General features: G+C 47.2%; 1 protein-coding gene across 1 annotated transcript in view; it reads left to right on the top strand.

Moving 5' to 3' along the window:
- The first annotated feature begins 565 nt into the window (after positions 1-565).
- The window catches only part of LOC120919147, a 32,442-nt gene continuing 22,253 nt past the window's right edge, over positions 566-10,754 (top strand). The window contains exon 1 of the mRNA XM_040331182.1: positions 566-685. The gene's annotated coding sequence lies outside the window, so the exon portion shown is untranslated. The remainder of the gene's footprint in view (positions 686-10,754) is intronic.

Below are 10,754 nucleotides of genomic sequence, written 5' to 3'. Positions count from 1 at the left end.
AATGGGCTGCCCCACACCCAACAAAGTAACTCACACACCTTCTGAGTGGGCGACAAATTCTCTTCCGTCCACCATGTTTGGGCCAGGAAAACAGTGCTTCTGCATGTTCTGTTATAGTGCTAATAAAGCTTGAAAAAGCACCACGTTCTACAGCCGATATTTATAAACACCAAATACGGTGCCTCTTCTGCCTGTACATAATCAGACCACTCCCCCTCATACATCTGCGAAGGGGCGGGGCACTCAAGGCGCAGAGCCGCAGGCTGCAAAGATCTGTTTGTAAAGGGGCGGTGCGCAGAGGAGGAGGAGCCGCAGAATCTCTTTACCTGTCAGGGGGCGGTGTGCATAAGGCAGAGAATATCTTTTCACGTGTTGGGGGCGGGGCGCAGAAGGCTGGAAATATATATCATCTGGTGGGGGCGTGGCGCAGGAGCCTGAGAGAGCCTTTCACCTTTCAGGGGGCGGGGCGCAGACGAGTTTTCACCTGTCAGGGGGGCGGGGCGCAGAAGGCTGGGAAGCTCGTTCACCTGTCAGGGGGGCGGGGCGCAGAATGCTGGGAAGCTCGTTCACCTGTCAGGGGGGCGGGGCGCAGTGGCAGCGCAGGGAGGTGTGTGCGGGGACAGATCGGTGTGGAGTTGATCAATCTGTCAGTGAGAGGACAGAGGCGCTGCAGGGAGGTTTTCAGGTCAGATCAGAGTTCTTCTATTTCCCATCTATGATATGCTGACACTTTATTCTCACCCGATCCCCCATGTATTGTCTAGCTGTGTATAATCGCTCGCTCTATGGTGTTGTGTGTGCCTGGCTCGGTATATTTGTCCTGTAGATGGGCTGGTGACTCCTTTGTCTGGTTTGTTGTCACCGGTGTGATCGTCCTTTGTGCACATGCTGCTGGTCCGCCTATTTCCTGCTTGTGTGGGATGGAGTTGGATGCTTGTCAGCTGCCTGCCTTGCCTCAGGAGGGTTGGAGATCAGCTATAGGAAACATACACAGAGAGAAACGCTGAAGCTGAAAATGCTGCATGCCTGGCTGCTTCTGTTTACAACACCTGACAGCAGATCAGGATGGCTGAATGAAGTCAGAACTCCTAATCTACTTGTTCAGAGCCTGTAATGTAGAAAGCATGGAAGCCATTGGATCAGTATGACAGCCTGGACACTGGATTTACAATATGGAACTTTGTATATATCATATGGCATTAAATCTCCTTATAAATTCAGCGAGTTTAAATAAATGTGTTTTCTAATGTAGGTTTTACCTGGAGCAAGTATAGTAATCACAGTGGCGTCACTAGGGTTGGTGTCACCCGGTGCGGTAAAACATGGTGTCACCCCTCCTCTGTCTAGGCTGCCCAGCACCAAGTAGGCAGCGCACGGGGCGCACCCCAAACCAGCCCCTGTAAATGATAGTATAGTGGCAGGTTAGGGTAGTATAGAGTGGTATAGTGGCAGGTTGGTGTAGTGGGGTGGTATAGGACAGGTTAAGGTGGTATAGGGCATGTTGGGGTGATATAGGGTAGTTTGGGGTGGTATAGGGCAAGTTAGGGTTGCATAGGGCAGGTTGGGGTGGTATAGGGCAAGTTGGGGTGGTATAGTGCAAGTTAGGGTGGCATAGGGCAAGTTGGGATGGCATGGGAAAGGTTGGGGTGGTACTGGGCAGGTTGGGGTGGTATAGGGCAAGTTATGGTGGCATAGGGCAGATTGGGGTGGTACAGGGCAAGTTAGGGTGGCATGGGAAAGTTTGGGGTGGTACAGGGCAGGCTGGGTGATATAGGGCAGGCTGGGGTGGCACAGAGCAGGCTGGGTGGTACAGGGCAGGCTGGGATTGCACAGGGCAGGCTGGGCATGTCAGCTAAAAAAAAAAAAATTACAAACAAAAAAAAATGGGATGGTGTCACCTCTCTAGCGGGTGTCACCCGGTGCGGACCGCACCCCCCTAGCAACGCCTCTGAGTAATCATAATGTTTGTGATGATATTTGTATTTGTTATACAATTAACCCCCCCCCCTTTTTTTTTTTTTTTTTTTTTACTTTTTCCTATTTTTGTCCCAAGTGGGAGATCTCCCTTCACTTCCCATCTATTGGCTGCAACAGAACTGGTGTCCCCATTGAAAGATTTCCTCTTTTCCTGTTTCAATAACTACCCAAAATGTTGTGATTTTTCTTCCACCATAACTCTCAGGCGGCATTCGCACATCAGCGGTCGTGGGCAGATTTTAAAGCACTTAAGTGTGAATGATAAATTGCAGCACTCACATTTGAGATGCCAATCTTTTGAGCCCCCATTCAAATCAAAGTGATTTAATGTGTCATATCGCAGCCTATTGCCAACCACGGCACTGTCCGATTTTCCAAAAGTAGTTCCTGCACTACTTTTGTCGACTTCGATGGGGATTTAAATAGATCGCCCCCAAACTCGCACTGAACTCGCAACGACTTCAAACCTGTCTTCAGTGTGAACAAGGGCTGAATGACGCCTAAATTTGAGGGTCTGCCAAAATCACAGCAACTATGTCACCCAAAAATAGCCCCTGTGCGACATGATTCAGGCGATGCGGGTTGCCACAATTGGATCGCGGTTTATCGCGGTAGCCTCGCACAATTTTAGGCTCCGTTCACCTCTTGGCGTTCTGATATCGCTGCGATTCCGCCCATGATTCAAAGTATCCGCAAATCGCGGGACACCTGTGCGTTTCCTGTCACTTCCAATAGCACCCTGATAGAGGTGTGATTTTCCGCAATTCCTCCAGGCGACATTTACTGTAAAATCATGCTAACAGAATTGCAGGACGCCTATCGCTCAGAAGTAGCTCTTGTGCTTCTTTTGGTTGCTAGGTGTCCCGCAATTCTGTTTGTGCAATTATTACCATGATTGTCACCCAGCTAATCGCAAGAAAAAATCGCACCGCGATTAGGGTGCCATTGGAAGTGACGGGGAACGCACGGGCATCCCGCGACTTGCCGCTATTTTGAACTGCGGCGATTCAGAATACCAATATGTGAATGGATGACTAGACATCCCCAGTTTCAGGGCACAGTCCCCTGATTGAGGACACTGTCCCCGGACCAAGTCTGTCCCTGGTTTTGTCCCCAGATTGGATTTAATAGGGGGTGGGGGCAGTGGCGTCACTAGGGTTGGTGTCACCTGGTGCGGTAAAATATGGTGTCACCCCCCCCCCCCCCCCCAATAAAATTTTTCAAATATTTTTTACCCTACTGTTTGCTCTCTGTTCTCCTTTCTTCCCCTTTTCTCTCTCTCCCTATCCATCTTTCTTGTTTGTTCTATCCCTTCTTCTTTCTCTCCATTTTTCTTTGTCCCCTCCCCCCACCTCTCTTTCTCCAGAACCGGAATTCACATCTCAGGAGCCTATAGGCCAGGGGCGTACCTAGAGCATATGGCACCCGGGGCGGATCCAATATCTGGCACCCCCCACGTTAAAATGTAAAAACACCCCACTGTGCCCCCTGCATACCTCTGCATCCTTCAATATCTTTTTGTTACTACTGTGTACCCCTCTCCACAACTGCACCTCTGGCCCCCTTTACATTGCACAGCACCCTGCATCACTGGACCCCTTTACATTAAACAGCACCCTGCACCTCTTTACATTACACAGCCCCTGCACCACTGGACCCCTTTACATCACATAGCCCCCTGCACCTCTGGACCCCTTTACATTACACAGCACCCTGCATCACTGGACCCCTTTACATCTCATAGCACCCTGCATCTCTGGACCCTTTTACATTGCACAGCACCCTGCATCACTGCACCCCTTTTACATTACACAGCCGCCTGCACCTCTGCACCCCTTTACATTACACAGCACCCTGCATCACTGGACCCCTTTACATCTCATAGCACCCTGCATCTCTGGACCCTTTTACATTGCACAGCACCCTGCATCACTGCACCCCTTTTACATCACATAGCCCCCTGCACCTCTGGACTCTTTTACACTACACATCCCTCTGCACCCCTTTACATTACACAGCACCCTGCATCACTGCACCCCTTTTACATTACACAGCCACCTGCACCTCTGGACCCCTGCATGTTACACAGACCCCCCTTCAGTGCAGACACCCCCTCAGTGCAGACACCCCCCCCCTTAGTGCAACCCCCCCTCAGTGCAAATCCCCCCCTCAGTGCAACCCCCCAGTGCAAACACCCCCCCCCCTTAGTACAACCCCCCCTCAGTGCAAACCCCCCTTAATGAGAACCTCCCAGGTGCAAACACCCCCCCTCCCCATTTAGTACCTCAGATCATCGCAGGCAGCGCCACGGCACATGGACAGAAGGTCCCCTCGGCCCCTCCCCCTTTGTACACACAAACAGAGAGGAGGGGACTGTGCCTGTGTGCCGACTGCCGACCACCGCTAACAGCCCGTGGCTGTGAGAGGAGGGGATGGATGGTGCTGCGGTGTCACCACGCAACCCCCCCTCCTCTTGTACAGCGGCGCTCGGCGCTCCGATTCCACGGCGCTCATCGCTGCAGTCGCGGGGGGAGCCGCCCCCCCCCCCCCCATGTCAGCTAAAAAAAAAAAAAAATCGGGATGGTGTCACCCCTCTAGTGGGTGTCACCCGGGGCGGCCCGCACCCCCCTAGCAACGCCTCTGGGTGGGGGGCAATTTCAAAGGAAGTCAGTGCAGAATAAAAAAATTGAATTGCACACCCCCGCTCCGCCGTGCCTACTAGTATATGGGGGTTGTATTTTTTACCCATTATCTGTGCCCCTTTCTGATGATCATGTGCTGGTCGGAGCGGAGGGAATATTTCTTCAGTTTCGGGCGCATGCCCATTCAGCTCCGCTTGCATGTTCTTCTGCCTTGGCTCAAATCCTGGCCAGCCACCTGCCTAACTCCTTGCCTTCCCTGGCGGAGTGATCTTCCTCTGCTCCCCATCCAGTAGTAGCCAGGGCCCGAAGTGTAAGACTTGAGAGGCTGTGAGGCGGATGGCGACGGGCAGAGAGTGGCTGATTGTTGCCATTACTAGTAAAGAAAAAATATGTCACCGGATTTCATTTTAAAAATCTGGTCACCTTACCCCAGGAGTCATTCAAAAGAATGGTATTTCAAATGTGGGTCCCGTGATTTGTCATTCACATATTGGCGCTTTGAAATTGTGGCAAATCTGCCCACCGAAGTGTCAGCCCCAGTGATGAGGTAAACCTGACAAATGGAGAGGGTGGATCTCTTACAGGGACACAGATGGCAATAAAAGCAGAAACTGTGAGGTGATCTAAGCCCTCTCCATTCTATCCAAAGGTATTTAAAGCAAAACTTGTGCCTTCTTTATACTTTTAAACCCTGGTTTTACTAGTGAGTTCAGTAACGGCGCATAACTTTTGACACGGATTATGTAGTACCACTGATGAAGCAGTTCTACAATGTAGCATAGCTGATCAGTAGGGATGAGTTCAAGTTCAAGCCTGCTACACACTAATCGTTTTTTGGGGTTGAACGAAAATAAAACTGGCAGCTCCATTTGGAGCCACTGTACTAACAGTCCGGCGTCAGTACAGCGGTCTCTCCTCGCTGAGCTGTTGTGTTCTGACAGTGGGACAGCCCCTCCACCAGAACACTCTGCTTGTCCGACAGAAGCTGGCCAAATGGTTGGCTTCTGTCGGTCCAGCTGCCATACACACGGGCAAAATGTCAGACTGTTTGTTTGTTTTTATTAAAAGCCTGTGTGTACTAGGCCTTAGTCCAAGCCCACCTGTGTGAGCCCACCAGTGTGTATGGCACTCTGCCAATCAGAAGTGGCAGAAGCATCCCCTGCCCCAAAGCCACACATTTTATAATGAGCATGGGCAATGTCACAAATGACTGGCCTTGTACATGGCGTCACATTTTTGGTGGGCTCACTCAGGTGAATTTAGACTTAAGGGGTTGTAAAGGTTTTTTATTTTCTAGGTTCCTTTTTTTTTTAACATTAGATTGAGGCTAATTACGGGAAGCACAATCGGGTGTTTTTTTTTAAATCAATGCAGTACTTACCGTTTTAGAGATAGATGTTCTCCCGCCGCTTCCAGGTATGGTCTGCTGGACTGGGCGTTCCTATTTGATTGACAGCCTTCCGACGGTCGCATGCAGCGCGTCGCGAGTTGCCGAAAGAAGCCGAACGTCGGTGCGGCTCTATACGGCGCCTGCGCACCGACGTTCGGCTACTTTCGGCAACTCGTGACGCGATGTATGCGACGGTCGGAAGGCTGTCAATCAAATAGGAACGCCCAGTCCAGCAGACCATACCCGGAAGCGGCGGAGAAGATCGCTCTCTAAAACGGTAAGTACTGCATTGATTTAAGAAAAAACACCCGATTCTGCTTCCCGTAATTGGCCTCAATCTAATGTTAAAAATGTGTTTTTCGGGTGAACCCCCGCTTTAACCACTTCAGCCCCGGCCCATATTGCTGGTCAATGACCGGGCCCCTTTTTGCGATTCGGCACTGCGTCGCTTTAACTGACAATTGCGCGGTCGTGCGACGTGGCTCCCAAACAAAATTGGCGTCCTTTTTTTTTCCCCCCCCCACAAATGGCTTTCTTTTGGTGGTGTTTGATCACCTCTGCGTTGTTTTATTTTGTTGCGCTATAAGCAAAAATAGAGCGCCAATTTTGAAAAAAAAATTATATTTTTTTACTTTTTGCTATAATAAATATCCCCAAAAATATATAAAAGAAAAAAATTTCCACACTTTAGGCCAATACGTATTCTTCTACATATTTTTCGTAAAAAAAAACAAAACAATAAGCGTTTATTGATTGGTTTGTGCAAAAGTTATAGCGTCTACAAAATAGGGGGTAGTTTTATGGCATTTTCATTAATATTTTTTTTTTTACTAGTAATGGCGGCAATCAGCTATTTTTTATTGGTACTGCGACCTAATGGCGGACACATCGGACACTTTTGACACATTTTTGGGACCATTGGCCTTTTTATAGCGATCAGTGCTATAAAAATGCATTGATTACTATAAAAATGCCACTGGCAGGGAAGGGGTTAACACTGGGGGTGAGGAAGGGGTTAATTATGTTCCCTGTGTGTGTTCTACCTGAAGGGGGGGTGGGACTGACTGGGGGAAATTACAGATCGCTGTTTATACATGAACAGACGATCCGTCATTTCTCCCCCTGACAGGACTGGGAGCTGTGTGTTTACACACACAGCTCCCGATTCTCGCTCTGTAACAAGCGATCGCGGGTGCCTGGCGGTGATCGCGCCCGCCGGGCACGCGCGTCGGCACCAGGGGCGAGCGGGGGGCCTCTATTGGCTGAAATGCGAGATGACGTATAGCTACGTGATCTCGCGCAGCCGAGCCGACCTGCCGCCGTATAACTGGTCGGCTAGTGGTTGAAAGGGTCAATAAAAGATTTTTTTTTTAGCCAAACCGCTTCCTTTACCTTACTGCAGTCCTGATTTCATGTCCTCATTGTTCGTTTTTGCTCTGATGTTGCTGTAATTCTGCTCTGTTCTGGACACTTCCTGGTTGTCTGTTTCCTGATCACCACAGTACTGGGAGATTCTAGTTTCGTTTTCCTAACCATCACTTTCTATGGCTCTATACAGCACAGAGGCATTAAATTACATGCAAAAACGAAAGTGAAACTAGTGGCACATTATATGATTGATTTTTATCTATTTTTAATCATTTTTAAAAGGAATCAGTTAACTATTATATCTCTATACCCTGTAAACAGTCATTTCAGCAACAATTTTTTTTTCTTTAGTGACCCTTTAAGTTAGCGCATTGTTGGTTCACTTACCCTTTCCTTCGATTTCCCTTCTAAATGTTTTTTTTCTTTGTCTGAATTTCTCACTTCCTGTTCCTCCTCTGTAAGCTTGGCTGACTAACCCCCAGCCAGAACGGCTCGGATGATGGTGGAAAGCTTACTGAGGAGAAACAGGAAGTGAGAAATTCAGACAAAGGGGGGGAAAAAAACATTTAGAAGGGAAATCGAAGGAAAAGGTAAGTGACCCACAATGCACTAGCTTAAAGGAACCTATTTAGAAAAAAATAAATAAAAATGAACCTCTACAACCCCTTTAGGCTGGGTTCACACTGAAAACGGATGCGGCTCACAGCATTCACACATTTGATGAGGACGTGGGACTCTTTCCTTCTGTGTGGTAGTCTGACAGCAGGGGAATGGGAAAGCAGATGGAACTTACCCTTAAACTACTTAAAATAAAATAAGAGACATCAGACAACTTGTTGGATGATAAAGGCCGCGAGTGTTTATTATTGGTTTCAAAGGGTAAATAAATAAATAATAAATAAATAATTTAAATATTTACATAAATAAATAAACTTAAATAAGCCTTAAGCTAACCTAGCCATTACGGCCCAGGCTGCCAATAAAATTACCCAGCTTGAAACAAGTACCATAGCATTAGCTAAAATTAATATTATTATCATAACAAATACTCATGTAAAGTAATAAAAAAACTCGTCCCCCTTTAATAAGACAAAGGTGACCCTACCACATAACAAACACCGCGACAAAATTAAAAAGAGGGGTGGGGGAAAAGAACACCACAGCTCCTAAGTCTTCTGAGGCGAATGAGCCTGAGCTATCGGAACCCTGTTTAAATAGCCCAGAACCGGGTAGGTTCTGGCCAGTTCAAACTGGATTTTCCCGGGCATTCTACCCCAGCTGCAGAGGTCATCTGTCAGGCAAAGAGCCCGCCAAAATCCCCCTGCAGTAAAAGGTTACTGCAAGGGCAAAGAGCCCGCCAATTTACCTGAGGGAAAACTGTTCCTCAGGTAAAATTGGAACCATAGGATCCATCGCTTTCCCATGAGGAAAAGGGGGGCAAATGCTGCCATTCCCCTTTTCCTATCATTCCCCACTGTCAGACTACACAGAACGGTGCTGCAGCCTGTAGCCTTACATTTTCCATTTGTCTTCATTTGCAAACTGATCACGGTGTTTGAAGAAATCACTTTTGTACACATTTCCCCAGTCACACCTGCGTGATTTGCCACATGACAATGCACCAGAGGAATCCCATTATTGTCTATGGGGACACCAATGCAACACTCTTCTGTGTGATTTGGGAAAAGGTGCCGTCTTTCTTTTGTTGTGATGGTGTGTTTTTAGCCCCGTAGACATAATGGCTGAACGGGCGATTTTCGTGCAATGAAAACTAACACGTTTCTAATTGGTGTTGGGAGAATAATGCGAGAAATATCATTGAAAAATAAATGTGCATGTGCTGTGACCTAGAAAGAAAAGATTACCGGCCATAAATTTTCTTTTTCGGAACGACATGAGGTGAAATTTGAAGGCTTGGTTGGTCGCATTTCAAAATGAATGGTGGCACCGTCGGATTACAAAACGCCAAAAAAGTAGATCAAAAAAATCGTTTGGAATTTGACCCATGTAAAATGCTGAGAGACATGCACAGCTGGCTAGACACCTACATGTACAAGGGGCCTAAGACATTTCTTGTACACGCGTGTATTGTAAAACCATTAAATACACGTAGGAAATAAGTGCTAATTCTAACAATGACTGTTCTAATGCCAGGTAGTCAAAAGACAAATAGAATCCTGTCTCTGAGGTAATTTACACAGTGCTGAGTGTTATGTACGGAAGAATTGGTTGTTGGCAGAAGTGACAAGAGCCTTTGATCTTTGCTATGTTGAGCAAAGTGCTCAATTAGTAATATAATACAGATGAGCTAATCTAATTGACCAAAGAATTAAGCCAGTGTAATGCCTGGCACACATAGGCAGTTTTTTGGTCATTCAACCCAGTGGGTGGCTGAAAAAAACAACTGAGGAGCTTGCTGTACTAACTATGAGATGTTAGTATAGCGATCTCCCCCACTGAGCTATTGTGTTCTGACAGGAGGACTGCACTCTCCCCGCCTGAACACACCAGTCAGCGCTCGCTGCCAGTGCCGACCAGATGACGATTAGTTGCTGGTTTGTGCAACAAAACCAGACATTAGGCCGGCTTCTGTTGGACAGGCTGCTGGACCGAATGTTGGCCAATTTCTGTTGAACTGGCCGATATTCAGCCAGTTTGTAACGGCCTTAAAGCTGGCCATAGATTTCTAGGAAAACGCATTCGAATGTAAAGCCGCATACACAACTGTTTTTCGGGTTGTAAAAAATTACATTTTTAATGGTCTAAAAAAAACTATGTTTTTTTCAACCCGATCATAAAAACGGCCTTGCCTACACACGATCGTGAAAAAAAAATGCTCTAGCAAAGCGCGGTGACGTACAACACGTACGACGGCACTATAAAGGGGAAGTTCCATTCGAATGACGCCACCCTTTGGGCTGCTTTTGCTGATTTCGTGTAAGTAAAAGCCGATTCACGCTTTTCAGTCTGTTACAGCGTGATGAATGTGCTTACTCCATTACGAACGCTAGTTTTACCAGAACGAGCGCTCCCATCTCATAACTTGCTTCTGAGCATGCGCGTTTTTTTCACGTCGTTAAAGCCCACACACGACCATTTTTTACGACGTTAAAAACGACAACGCTAAAAACGTTGTGAAAAATTAGAGCTTGTTTTAATGCCCATTTTTTACATCGTGAAAAATGCTCTGGAGCCCACACACAATCGTTTTTAATGACATAAAAAAAACATAATTTTTTAAAACCCGAAAAACGGTCGTGTGTACGCGGCATTAGAAAAATGTTGTTTGCTTTTAACATTTGATTTTGAAATGAATGGACTTTACTGAACAAAAACCACATACACTGTTAGAAATTTGTTAGTTTGAGATCCTGCTC

The sequence above is a fragment of the Rana temporaria genome, chromosome 1 (genome assembly GCF_905171775.1).
Source record: "Rana temporaria chromosome 1, aRanTem1.1, whole genome shotgun sequence".
Classification (NCBI taxonomy): Eukaryota; Metazoa; Chordata; class Amphibia; order Anura; family Ranidae; genus Rana; species Rana temporaria.
The sequence above is the reverse complement of the archived record's forward strand: the minus strand, read 5'-3'. Positions and strand labels throughout refer to the sequence as shown.